At 45.3% G+C, this 14,292-nt stretch overlaps 1 protein-coding gene and 1 long non-coding RNA gene across 4 annotated transcripts in view; both read left to right on the plus strand.

The window, feature by feature from the left end:
• Positions 1-14,292, plus strand: part of ERC2 (ELKS/RAB6-interacting/CAST family member 2) — a 951,034-nt gene that overhangs the window by 232,457 nt on the left and 704,285 nt on the right. The window lies entirely within an intron of this gene.
• On the plus strand, positions 9,785-10,663 carry LOC109311320. Of its 2 annotated transcripts, XR_002101475.1 has the most exons (3): positions 9,785-9,813; positions 10,066-10,167; positions 10,371-10,663. It is a non-coding gene; the product is annotated as an uncharacterized LOC109311320 (long non-coding RNA). The 2 variants fall into 2 exon arrangements; XR_002101474.1 differs by having other exon boundaries at positions 9,789-10,167.

Raw genomic sequence — 14,292 nt, forward strand, 5'->3', positions numbered from 1 at the left:
ACACAGAGTGGAGCCTCAGGGGCAGAGGCAACAGCAGCAATGGCAGCTGGAGGTGAGGGAGGAAGAACAGCCCCACTGGCTTTGGCCAGTATGCGGCTTATGGTGGCACTGTAGCTGGGGCTGGGTGCTGCACAGTGAGGGACGGGTGCAGCAGCGGCTGCGTGTCTGTGGACACATGAGCACCCGCGGTGTAAAGCTGCTGGGCTCTAGGCCCACCAGTACTTCCGAGTCAGCCCAGGCAGCTTCAGATGTGGCCAGTCTGGCTGCCAAGGTGTGTGCCCGCAGCTGCAGTGGTGTGGTCTCCAGCTGACTCCCGTGCTGCAGGTTGAGCTGTCATGGAGCTGCAGCTGGCTGGGAAGGGCCCTGGTTCTGTGGCCCAGCCTAGGCTGGCCCTACTGGGCCTTTCTCAGCCAGCTGCAGCTCCATGATTGCCTTGCCCATTCTGGGCAAGGCTAGCTGAGAGCAATATGGCTACACAGCTCCTGTGGCCCTAGCCTAAACCACAGCCACTGCAGCAAAGATATTCTGGTTGTATACTTCCATTTAACAGCTGGCTGGGAAGGGCCCTGGTCCCTCCAAGCTGGTCCTCAGCACTGCCCGTGGACCTGTGCAGCCCAGCGCTACAGCCCCAGCTTTGGCCATGAGTGAGGCAGGTGGATGGCAGGGCCAAGCCCACTGGCTCTGGCCATGCCCCCACCCCACCTTGTAGCAGCAAGGTGGGGGTTACTCTGACAGGGGCTGCTCTTCTCAACCAGGTAGACCCCAGCTGCCATCCCCAGAGGGAGGGGGGAATAAACTCCCTCTCTGCCCCCTTAGCCTTAGGGGGCCAGGCTGGGCTGGCATCTGGCCATGGCCATGCCTCTACTCCAGCTAGAGAGCAGAGGAGTGGGGCCAGTCCTACTGTCTGCAGCAGACAGTCCAGCCCAGCAGTGAAAAGCATGCTGGGAGGCTCTGGTTTAAGTTAAACCTAGAAGGGGTCTGGGACAGAAGTTCCATAAACTGGTTTGAACCAAATCGTTAAGTCTGATGCTATTTTCAACCAGGTTTATCTGAAACCAATTTCAGCTACTTCATTTCAGTTCATAAGCACTGAATTTATGTTCTGTTACTGGTTTAAACCAGTTTCTGATCACTTAAACCAGTTTATATGTAACTTCTGTTCCTAGCCTAGAAGAAGAAAGAAAAAATACTTTCCTTTCTCCGTAACTGGACTTCTCTGAGCAGATTTGTCTTTGTGTATATATTCCACTACCTTCCACTATTCTCTTCCCCTTTATTGAGTCCACTGGAAAGAATGGAACTAAAGTGGTACTTATTTCAACAGTGATCTTCATAACTTTTTGTACGGAGTGTTTTGATACCTAGGGTGTATGCAGAAAGCAAGCAGATGCATCCAGCAAATATTCTGTTGTCACAGGTGCTTGGACAACCTCCAGTGGAATAAACAAAGGACAACACATTCCAATCTCCAGTGCTGGTGCAAATAACGTTATTGGATTTACGTCTGAATATTCTTGCTTTTTATCTACTCCATAAGAATGTGGCGATAAACATCTGGGGGACATGGTTCATATGCAAGAAGTTTTGAACAACTAAAATTGATGAGATAAGTGCTGTGATGATGATAATGCATATTCTAGGCCTGTGGAAATAGGTAAGTATTTGATTTGGATTTGAATTTGGCTGAGTTGGAGGACAGTGATTCGATTCAGATCACTGTCCTGAATCAATTCAGCTGAATCAGCTTTGGAAGATTCAGTGCTGATTTGGTCATTTGGATTGGTCGGGGAAAGATGGCAGGGGCTGCAGGTTCTCCCACGTTTCCTCTGGCTGCACCTGCCTCTCCCCAGGTGGGGGGAGCTGTGGGAGAAGCCCCCATGGCTCTCCTGCCTGGCTCTATCCCCCATCTGGTCCCAGCCTCCCAGCACTTTAAAAAAAGCCCCACACTTACCAGCTTCAGGACTGGCAATTGGGGCTTCTGGATACTTGTGGTAGAGCCCCCTGTGCAGCATGGGGCAGTGGGTGGCAGCAAGGATTGTGTCCCCTGCCTCTGTAACAGCTGCCCCATGGTGTGGGTACAGTGTGGCTTGGCAGGGTGCTGCATGCTGCCTGGGAGCTGGGACCTTTGGGTCTGCGCACTGCTGATCTCCAGCTGACACAGAGCCACCCCAGTTCCCAAATGTATTGAACCTGGGGCTGGGGAATCAAACTGGGAGTTGGGGGAATATTCAGGTCCCTGAATATTCCCCCAGTTCCTGGTTTGATTCCTCAGCTCTCTGATCACTTCCCCCAGTTCTTCCTGGGGGGGTGCAGGTGCCCAGATGATGTGAGATAACAGCAGGCTGCCAGCTTGTGATGGTGGCAGCTCTGAGCTATTTCCCCAGCTGGCAGCAGCAGCCTGCTGAAATCCCATGTGCAGATCTGGGGGCCATGACCCCTCAGGAAAAGCTGGCGGAATGATCAGAGAGCTGGGGAATCAAACCAGGAACTGTGGCTGACAGGTGGATCCTCCCCAGCTCCCAGACGGTGCACGGTGCCCTGTCGAGCCATGCTGCAGCTGTGCCATAGGGCAGCTGCTCTGAGGTTGTCAGGCAGACAAATCAGATAGCAGGATTGAAGTCTTGGACTTCAAAAATGCAAATTTCAACAGGCTTAGCTCACTAGTAGGACAAGTGCTGTGGGGCCAGGGGCCAAAGGCGAAAGGTATGCATGAAGAGTGGTTTTTCCTTAAGGGCATGATCCTTGAAGCACAAAGGAAGTCCATTCCCATGGGGAGAAGAGGTAACAGAAGGTCTGGGAAGCCCTCTTGGCTAAACGTGGAAATTATGGTTCTCTTAAGAAAGAAGTAAGAGGCTTATAAACCTATGGAAGCTCAGGGCAGGCCCCTAGGATGACTATTCCACAACGGCCCACATTAGCCTTTCTTATCTGTTCCCTGCAAAAGTGGTGACGAAATGTATATTAGCAACAGGAATGAAAGACAACAAGAAGTCCTTCTTTAGGTGTGCAGGGAACAGGAGGAAAACAAATGGGAGTGTGGGGCTCAGCAACTCCGGAGAGCTGGTTACCCAGAAGAAAGCTGAACTCCTGAATGACTACTTTGCCTTGGTCTTTCACCAGACCAAGGGGAAAACCATGCCAGGTAGAGCAGAGGATGAGCATGGTGGGAATAACTGCATTCCTACTATTGCTGTAATATTGGTGTATGACCAGCTAATAAAATTAGACATATACAAGTCAGTGGGACTGAATGATCTTCATCTGAGAGTGCTGAAGGAGCTGGCTGAAGTCATTGGGGAACCCCTGGCAAAACTTCCACAACTCATGGCGCTCTGGAGAAGTCCCTGAGGATGGACTGGAAGAGGGCCAATGTTGTGCCCATCCACAAGAAGGGCAGGAGGGAGGACCTGGATAACTATAGGCTAATCGGCTGATTTGCCTATTTCATCCTAACTTCCATCCTAGGGAAAATTCTAGAAAAGTTCATCAAGGAGTTTATTTGTGATAAGCTTGCAGAAGGTAAGATTCTGAATAACAGCCAGCGTGGGTTCATCGCAGGCAGGTCTTGCTTTACCAATCTCATCTTCTATGACCAGGTGATTTACCACCTGGACACAAGAGAGCAGGTTGACATTGTATACCTAGACTTCCAAAAGGCCTTTGATTTTTAGAATCGCACAATGTCCTTAAGAGACAATTGGAGGATTGTGGGCTTAGCTCTGAGACAGTCAGGTGGGTGAGAAACTGGCTGCAGGATGGAACCCAGAGAGTCGTAGTGAATGGATCTGTGTCATCCTGGTGAGAAGTGGACAGCAGTGTCCCGCAGGGTTTGGTGCTCAGTCTAGTACTTTTTAACATCTTTATTAACTGTTTGGATGTGGCGGTGAAGAGCTTAATAGCCAAATTCACAGGTGGCAACAAGTTATGGGGAAGTGTGGTCATACTTGAAGGTAGGCCGCAGTTATAAGTGGACCTAGACAGGCTAGCAAGTTGGGTGGATTGGAATCTGATGAAGTTCAACGTTGAAAAATGTGAAGTGCTCCACCTTGGGAAGAGCAACCGCCAACACACCCACAGGCTTGGGGGCACCATGAATGAAAGAGACCTGGGGGTGATAATAAACAACAGTATGAATATGAGCTGGCAGTGTGATGCTGTAGCCAGTAGAGCAAATAATACTCTGCATCTCCAGCAAAGCCAAGGAGGTGATTCTTCTGCTTTACTTGGCACTGGTGAGACCACAGCTGGAGTACTGCATCCAGTTCTGGGCACCACACTTTAACAAGACGTGGACAAGCTTGAGAGAGTTCAAAGAAGAGCCACCTGTATGATCAGAATCTTAAAAGGCAAGCCATATGAGGAAAGGGTGAGGGATCTGGGACTTTTCAGCCTGAGGAAAAGAAGGCTGAGAAGAGACTTGGTAGCAGCTTACCATTACAGTAGGGGAGTACATCAAGGGCTCGGTGAGCAACTGTTCACCAGGGCATCCGAGGGGAAAACCAGGAGTAATGGCCACAAACGCCTGGAAGATCGATTCAGGCTTAACATTAGGAAAACCTTCTTCGCAGTCAGAGTGTCCAGACTGTGGAATAAACTCCCTGCAGTGGTGATGCAATTGCCCACCCTGAAAATCTTCAAGAGGAGACTGGACAGTCATCTTGCTGGGGTCACCTGACCCTCAGTTATCTTTCCTGCTTGGTGCAGGGGGCTGGATGCAATGATCTTTCAAGGTCCCTTTGGCCTTACAATCTGTGGAGTGAACCATGCCTGCACCCCCATCCTCCCCTGGCTGGGCAAGCAGCAGTAGGGCAGAGCTCCTGCTTCCAGTGCTGCCGTGCCCACATCCCATGCCCTCCTCCGTGAGTAACTGGCCCCCCCACCCTGGCTGGGTGTCCTAGCTCCAGTCCTTCCCTCTCCCACGCCCCTTCCTTCCCTCCCCCCTCAACCCCAACAGATTTACTAGCTGGAGGCAATTCTTAGCTGCCTGTTTAGTCTATGGCTGAATCTCAATCAGCCAAATCTTTTTCTGAAGCTTTCCTGAATCAATTCGGATGCTTCAGATTGATTTGGAGCTTTTACTTGGTCTCCCAATTCGATTTGGATTTGGTCCCCGAATCAGGCTGAATCTCCTGAATCTATTTGGCTACTGAAGCTTTGCACAGCCCTAATACATAATTAATTAAAATATATTGATTTTTTTTCTGATTTTATTAGATATATTAAATATTTCCAGTTTAACTGGATCAAAAGTCACATTTCACAGCTTTAATCTTATGACTTTCTGGTAATGTCAATACCATGCGTTAAGAGAAATAGAATTGAAATGTATAAATAATCCGGTTCTGAAAAAACTATAAAACGATTGCTGTATTTTTTTCCTTTCTTTATGTCTATTAGATCTTTTAACTAAGGAGAAGGTAGACTCTTGAATCAATGAATATATACTAGAGGAGAGAGAGACATCTAATAACTTGTTAAAGCTGTGACATTTTGACCAGATCTTAATCTGCTGTAAATTGGCATGGCTCTATTGAAGCCTGTAGGCATTCTGCAATTGATTGCAAAGGGAACAGAACTGGGTATAGATGTACTAGGAATTTCTCAACCCACAACTGAAGTAATTCCATCTTTATGGCTGCAGGCATCAATCAGCCTGTACAACAGTGTTAGTCTAAAGTCAGGCAGAAGCAGAGTAGATTGAAATCACAGGGATTCTTCTCTTCCCCTTCCCCCCCCAAAGATTTGATGGAAAGTCTACTATACCTAATGTTTTTCTGACTTGGATGGGGTGAGAACCTGGGATAAGGAGAGGATTCATGTGTGCAGATAAATTTGTAGGATTCCTCCTCATCCTTCTTTTTCACAGCACGGACAGAATCCTTGGAGTGTATGTTTGTGTGTGTTATATCAGTCCCTGTATAGAGTGATATAACTAAACACACACAAATAAATTATAAAATGGGGTTGTAGGATAATTAGCTCAGTCTTTATTTAATGTGGGAGCCTAAGTAACTTGCTCATGGCTTCACCTTGAGTTATGGCCTGAGATTGTTAGCAACTGGTTTTTGAGATTTCACAAATTGTTCCCTTTTTATGCTGGGAGGAAACCAGAGATCCTTTGAAAACTGTCATGAAAAAGATGGAGACCAACTCTTCTGAGATGTGCCAGTAGGCTCCAGAAATTCTATTGTGGACCTCAGAGAATTCTCCGGTGACAGTTTTAATGTAATAGATTTTATTTTCCTTTTTTGACAGCCTTGAGGTTAAAAATCAGAAGTGTTTTCATTACTAACTTAAATCGTAACAGATTAGTTACTGTACAAGTGTTGGTTAATGTTCTGATAAATGTATCCTGATGTAGAAGACTGATTTCTTTCTCATGTACTCCTTGATGTTTCTGGCTTATTTAATAGATTTCATTCAGAAAATCAGAACCTTGATTGAATTTTCCGAAATGTCATTCTGAAATGCAAGAGAAAATGTGGTCATTACAACCAGCACAAGCATTAGCTGTAGATTTTTGTTCTCGTTGCTCATTTAACATACTGAGAATAGGCACAAGTGTCTAGTTATTTTCATGTTGGATCCTTATGTCCTGATAAGAATTGGAGATATTTTTTAGCTTTTGAGCTTGTATGAAATAAAAAGTTATTTGTGCTGCTTTCCAAGTGCATTGTCTAAAGATTGGTTTATTTCCCCGCTTTTCCTTCTGTGTATAGATCAATTAAAAGGAAACATGAGTAAACTTAAATGTGCTGATCTAATACTCTGTGCATCTTTTGAGATATTATTAGAATGAATACATTGATTATTTTTAAACCAATACAATTATTCTGTAGAACTGCAGTTCAGGAGCTTCCAGTATATTAAAAAATGTAACAAACTGTGAATGGCAGATTTAAAAAAAAAAAAATATATTGAATAATGAAAAATGCCTACATCTATAACTGAAAGATTATAAAAGCCTCAGGTGTATTTTTAACAAAAGAACAACATTGGCATAGATAGCAAAAAGTGAAATAAAGATTCAACAAGATATTGTTTCTGTGCTAGAAGATCTGATTTTAAACATTTGAGCTATTTTTCCCTTTAAATAATTGATTGGAGAGTGAATTTTCTTTTGTATTGAATGCTAAGAGTACAGTGTCTTAGAAGAGACTTGGTAGCCAATGGTAACTACCATTTCACATGCAACTAATGTTTTAAAAAAATATATACCATAACTCATGTACCTTATGTAACATTTTACTTAACATGCGGTATATGTGGCATTCCTTGTGGAACTGTAAAATATTTTCAGTGATTAGTTTTTCTAACTTACATGTTCTTTTAGATGCTGTGAATACTATATATACTGCAGTATAAAAAAATAGAACTGTAATTTGGTCAAGAGTTCTTCCCTAAGATATTTTAGACAGGTGCTCAGAGAAACATTTCATTTCTCTGTATATGTAGAAGAGCAATGTTTTAGGCTGAGGAACTCTACCTAATTGAGGAACTGTACTGTGACATCCAGTCATAAAATTTTAACATATTTACCATTAACAGCACAGTGGCATGTGAAAAAAATACAAACTGTTAACTGACCTGGTAACTTCACAGGTAAAAAGTCACTGTCCAAATGCCTAGTGTATACAGGGTGCTAAAAGATGTACGTATGAAATAAAGTTTGGCAAAGATGATGAAGGATTTGTGCACTGATGTATATAAGAGTATTTAAGAAAGTCTGGTGAGCTTTGTAATGAGTTTTCCTTTCTTTTTGTATAAACAATACTGAGAGATGAGACCTAGCCTATTTTCTGCTAAAAGTCTTCCACCTCTTGCTCCTTTATACTTGATCACTTGTATTCAACTTTTAAAGAAGTAGTTTACACACAAACATTTTGTTAAAAGTGTATTGGTGAAAAATAGTGAAAAATTATTTTAAAAGAACATTATTGGAAAATCAAGTACTTAAAACATTTAGTGTATGTTAGAAGGAAGGTTATCAAATTGCAGTGAAAATGAAGTGTGAGGTAATCTTTAACTACATGACCACAATCTTTCCCTCCTCCCTCCTTCCCCCCCCGAAATCACAACTACCACATTTCTTCCAAATAAGACATATACCTTGTTTTCAGAATACAGAAGGAAGAAAATATATTTTCCAGAGTCATGGCCAAATGAGGTTTTGTAAAGAAGGGACAGAGTCTGCTTTTCAGCAACACTCACTCAACTCCCCTGCTCAGCCAAAATTTCCTGCCAAATTGGCAGTGGCTGTTATGGGGTTAAAAGGGTTTTTAGCATAAGCTAAAATACATTCATTTGTAATCTGAGCCCAGCTTAGAATGTTTTACATTAGGAGTTACTTGCATTAAAAATGCAGCAGGATCTTTTTTTTATGAAAGGAAAACTCTTCTAAGTTTTATTCTGAGCATCAATTTGATGTTGTCAGCAAAGATCTGCAAAATTTAAGATGACAGAGCATCTGTGTGACTTGTTTAGTCTTTAGATAACATTTCTAGTATATGGGCCTGGGAACTGAAAGATTTTGTTCTTTTGGATTCTGCCACCAACTTGCAACCAATTGCTATTTCTCCTTGCTCATTGAACAAAAAGGTATTTGGAGCCATATAGAATCATATGTTTTGGGGCTTAGTCCTGAATGCTATTGAAAGAAGATTGGAGAACCAATGGGCTAGTTCTACCCAAATGGAAACTCTAGACACCAAAACATGTATTTGGGATCGAGATTTTAAGTCACAGCGAGCATTGTTGAGCCTTCATTTATATGTGCCGATCCAGTATTTGCACTCAGTACTGTTTACTTAGGCACACTTACCTGTTTGCCAGTACAATATGGAAAGTTTATGTATAGAAGCACTTTTGTTAACATTTTTAAAATTTCATGTTCATTAATTCATTGCTTTCACCTGTTTTGTGTAGATGAATATGCATCATTGTCATTATACAAAAATGAGAGACTGAACCCAAGAAAAGGGAAGTGACTTGCCCCAGTACACTCATCAATTATGAATATGATTGCCAGTCCCACTTCATACTATTATCAGGAAAAAAACCAAATCAAACCTGTGCCTGCTTCCAGATAATCACCCTTTTGCTTCAAAGTTTGGGACTAGTTATACATTTGATACAGTGACGGCATAGTGCAACCAGATTTACCACCTTCTCTTCCCTGCCCCCAATCTTTTTAAAAGAAGATCATATTCAGGTTTTTTGTTTTAAAAGGGATAGACACCCATGTTCAGGAGAAGATACCATGTTGTTGATCCCAAGCACAGGAAAATCACTATTTGCAGTCCTTAGTAAGGCCTCTAAGCCTCAGAAAAAGCTTAAGATACACTCTTAGTTTCAGCATTTTCCAGTTGGCTAGTTCTAGGTAACTTCTAACTCAGGGTAATGGTTCTTGTGAATCCATTTCTTAGATGCCTAACTCTGTCTTCACTCACTCTGTGTGGAGTTTCAGCAGCTAATGTTTCCTGAATTCAGCTCCTGGAGGCCAGGTTTGTTAGCACATGTGATGACAAGAATTGACTCATTATAGACACTTTGATTTGATTCAGCCCAACTTTCTCATAAAAAAAAATTCCACGAGCTGACCATCTTTACTTGTGTAAAGCTGTTGGAAATCATTGAAAATCCACACCACTTCTGGTTATAAATATGGAGTGACTCCACGTACAAGAATAAATATGTCGGCTACAGATGAGAGAGAACACAGGGATGTAGGAGAAGATCAGAAGAGGGGTATAAGCAGAGGCCCACTTCTCTCAGTGAGCACAGAATACAGAAGTCACTACAAACCCTGTGGTGGTAAGTTTGTTATAGTGAATGAATATTTTTAGTTGCATTTGAAACAGGTGTGTATTTGTCATCACACACTAGTAAGTTGTGCACGGTCTATAACACTGGATTTTTTTAATTTTTATTCTTATTTTTCTCTCTCAATTTGAATTTCATTACTTTCAGTTTCTCTGCATTCATCAGTGCTTTATTTTAAAGAGTCTGGGAAAGGATGTAAACCAAAGATCAATTTAAGATTTTCCCCCTCTGTTTCTCTGGCAGATACTGTATCTTCTGCTAGAAATTATATTGCTATAAAAGAAGAGTAAGACAAATAAAAAGACTAATTATCTTCTTGGCCTGAAAAACTGTAAACCTAGACAGGTAAGATTGCCGTTCCTTGACTTGTATTTATTTTCACTTGATGTAAGGACTGTGCACAATTGTACTGTAAAAGTGCTGCATGGCTATGTATATGAGGCAGGGTATTGATCAAATAAAATCCAAATGACAGTTAGATACTAGGATTGGGGGCTTAGAAGGTAAAAACATTAAAAAATAATATTGTATCTTTTTTTCTCTTGTAGAGCTTGCTGAAGATGCTAAAATTTCCTTCCAGAAAACATCTGGAAGATTGGAATATCAGAAGATGCTGGCAATGAACAGATTATATTTCCTTTAAAAATGTTCCATCATGCTATGAGCTGTAAACTGTTTTAAAGAAAATAATGTCAAGATTTGTCATGAGTTGTAGAATAAATATATTTAAATCATGCAGTTTTCTTTAAATATATTCTTTTTTTTGAAAATATAAAGAAGCTCTTTTATATAGCAGGAACTTGAAATACACATTAAGATGGAATGATTTTTCTTCAAAAAGCATGATAATAGTTAGTGACCTGAAGGAGTTGACTTGGTGCAGAAATTGGCCTTCACTTCTAGTAGCAAATGTACTGATAATAAAAATATTTTGTAAAGTATTTTGCATGTTTATTATGTGTAAGTTACTTAGAGCTAAATTAAAATATGATCTACATCCATGTACATTTCTTTCCCAGAGTACTTTACATACTCTAGACTTAATTAGGATCTTATTGTCATTTGTTTTTTATACCAGTGTAACTCCATTGATTTAATAACTACTCCTGACTTAAACTGGTATAAGTAAGAAGAGAATTAAACAGTAGATCTACTGGTTTTAGATCACCCACCACTGAAATGCAGTCTCTTGAAAAACAGCATACTGTAACAGCAAATAATAGAAAGTGTGAAATGCATTTTAAAGAGTTTGCAACACCTCTAAGTTGTGATGCTAGTTTATGGACCTATTTTTAAGGAGTTGTAGTTGAAATGAAGTCACACCAAGAATTTTAGACATTTGTAAAATACCAGTCAATCTGGAGGACTGTGTAAAGGAGTAATTCTTTGAGAATGAAGGCCACACGATAAAGTATAGGGGCCCAGAATATCTGTTAGATTCTATTGGGAAGAGTCCATAGAGAGTTGTAAATAATTGGAAAGCATTTAACTAAGAAGCAATAGAATAAGTAAAATAGGAGGCAAATTGTTCTGTAATGTATTGGCAGAGTTAGTAGCTGGAAAATTTCCACCAGGTAACTTTTTTTATAGCATCTAAGTTTAGGCTATTACTTTACCTAGTTTGTAATATTCCACCTTACATTATAGAGTTTGTAATGTAGTTTGATTTTTTTTCTTTTCTTTTTTTTTTTTTTTCTAATTAATTGGTGTGAGGGGATGGGGTGCGTCACCTACCGTGAGTCCCCCTATCCCCGGACGGCCCCTGGAGAGGGGGGGTACGCGACGGGCCGTTCCCGCTTCCGCTGATCTCGCCTGCCACGACTTGATGTAATATGGGGGTTCACCCGTACGGGGAAGCTGGCGGTCCGGATGGGGTACCTCGTCTCCAAGGTCCAGGGGTCCTGAGGGCTCCTCCTCCCCTACACCCTCGCCCGGTCCTCCGGGATTAGCCTCCGTCAGGGGGCTCCCTTGTCCGTGTCCCAGTCCTGCAGTGGGGTAACGCCCTCGCACTGCAGGACCCTCCTCAGGAGTCCTTACGGCACCTGGCCTATCCAGGTGCAGCTAGCTTCTATGGGTCTGGGGTGTCCGTACCCCTATTGACTGTCTCTCGAGACCCGGGGGTTGCGAGGCTTACCTCCCTGCCCGCGGGTCTTCTTCCGCGGCCAAACTGCCCGCAGCCGCCGGAGAAGGGTCCCTCCATCAGAACCTCCCGTTCCGGTCCCCTCCGGCGCGGCTGCCGCCAGCCCCCTTGTTACCGGTTCGTCGTCTCGAGTCGCTACTGCCTCTGGCTCCACTGCTCCCGGCTCCACTGGCTCCTGCGGTGCGGTCCTGGGCTCCGCAGCTCCCCGCGCCGCCGCTGCCGGCTCCTGCTGCGTGGCTTCCGGCTGCGCGGCTCCCGGCTTCGCTGCCGCCGGCTCCTGCCGCGCGGCTCCCGGCTTCACTGCTGCCAGCTCCTGCTGCGTGGCTCCCGGCTCCGCAGCTCCTGGTGCAGGCTCCGGCTGGAGCCTCAGTCCTCCTCTGCTTGGGGTAGGTGGGCTCCTTTTATTCTCCCGGGCCGGTCCCGGTCCGGCCCGGTCCGAGTTCCGGGAAGCGCTAAGCCCCCGGCCAAACTTCCGGGTCGGGCCCCGGAAGTTGGGCGGAACTCCGGTGTTCCTCGCCCGACCCTGGCCCCCTGGGGCCTTGGCCCCCTCACATACCACACCCCTGGAGACGCCGATAGGCGTTCCTTTTGACTGACCAGCTTCGCCCTCCTCTGGCTTCTTCCAGCCCGTACGGGACGATACCCAGGGCTCAGGAGGTGTCTCTGCCCCTCCGCACCGAGACAAAAAGTCTGCTACAGTATTACTGCGCCCCGGCTTATGCCCAATTTGAAACTGGTAGGGGTTGTAGCGCCAGGGCCCATCGCATAATCCTCGCATTCTTTGTCTTGGCAGAGTTGAGCCACCGTAAAGGGGTGTGGTCAGTCACTAGCCGGAACTCCCGGCCCAATAAATAATATCTAAAATAGTCTATGCCCCACCGTATAGTGAGGCACTCCCTCTCGATCGTGGAGTACCTTTGCTCACGCTCGTTTAGTTTCCGGCTGGCAAACGCCACGGGACGCTCCGCTCCTTCCACCTCCTGTGAGACGACAGCTCCCAGGGCGTACGCCGAAGCATCGGTCTGCAGGATAAAGGGAACGTTAAAGTCCGGAGTATGTAGCACGACCCCCTGACACAATGCTCGCCTGAGCTCTTCGAAAGCCTTACGCCTTTCCGGGGTCCAGTTGACTCGGGGAGGCTCCCGCCCCTTGGTTGTGTCTACCAAGGGGTTAGCCAGTTCTGCAAACCGGGGAATAAACCGCCGATAGTAGCTGGCCAACCCCAGAAAGGCCCGCATCTGTTTCTTAGTCACTGGGGCCTCATAGTCCCGGAGGGCCGCCGCCTTGTCCCTTAAGGGCCTTACCTGCCCCTTGCCTACCTGGAAGCCGAGGTATTTAGTCTCTGATCTTCCCAGGGCACACTTCTTCGGGTTGGCCGTTAGGCCTTTACCCCGTAACTCCTGCAGGACCTTCCTCAGGGCCCGAAGGTGCTGCTCCCACGTCTGGGTGTAGACCACTATGTCGTCGATATATGTGGCGGCGTATTCTTGGTGGGGCGCCAGCACCCAATCGATTAGCCTTTGGAAGGTGGCTGCAGCCCCATTCAACCCAAACGGCATCCTCTTGAATTCGTACAGGCCCCATGGTGTTCCAAACGCGGTCTTGGGCTGATCCTCCTTCCGCAAGGGGATCTGCCAGTATCCCTTTGCCAGATCCAGGGTGGAGATGAAGTTAGCCTGCCCGATGCGCTCCACTAGTTCGTTCACCTGGGGCATAGGGAAGGCGTCAAACTGTGTGATGGCGTTCACCTTTCTAAAGTCGACGCACAGCTGCAAACTACCATCCGGCTTAGTTACGGCCACCAACGGGCTCCGCCAGGGACTGCGGAAGGCGTGATAATGCCCTGGGCCAGCATACGGTTTAGTTCTTTTCTAATTGGTTGGCGTCGGAAGAAGGGAATCCGCCTCCACTTCTCTCTGGCAACCTGGCCTCGCAGCGTCAGGATCGCATGTTCGACGCCTTTAGCCTTCCCGGGAGTTTCCGTAAACACATCCCCGAACTCCGCGATTAATCGCTGCAGTTGTTTCTTTTGCTGCGGCGAGAGGGACGCTCCTTCCCCGGGGAATCCCTCCTCTAGGGTTTTGGGCCCTGCCTCTAGCCCTTGGTAATCTCCATCCTCTGACTCCCGATCCATTTCTAGAAGGAGCCCCTGTGGCTCCTGCCACTCCTTCAGCAAATTAACGTGTAGGATCTGGGACGTCCTCTGTCGGCCCTCCCTCTGGACTTCATAATTTACTGGGCCGACTCGTCTTATTACCCGTGCTGGCCCTTGCCATCTTGCCTCAAATTTACTGTGGGAGCTGGGCAACATAACCAGCACCTTTTGGCCG

The sequence above is a fragment of the Crocodylus porosus genome, unplaced genomic scaffold, assembly GCF_001723895.1.
Source record: "Crocodylus porosus isolate Cpor-Errol unplaced genomic scaffold, CroPor_comp1, whole genome shotgun sequence".
Taxonomy (NCBI): domain Eukaryota; kingdom Metazoa; phylum Chordata; order Crocodylia; family Crocodylidae; genus Crocodylus; species Crocodylus porosus.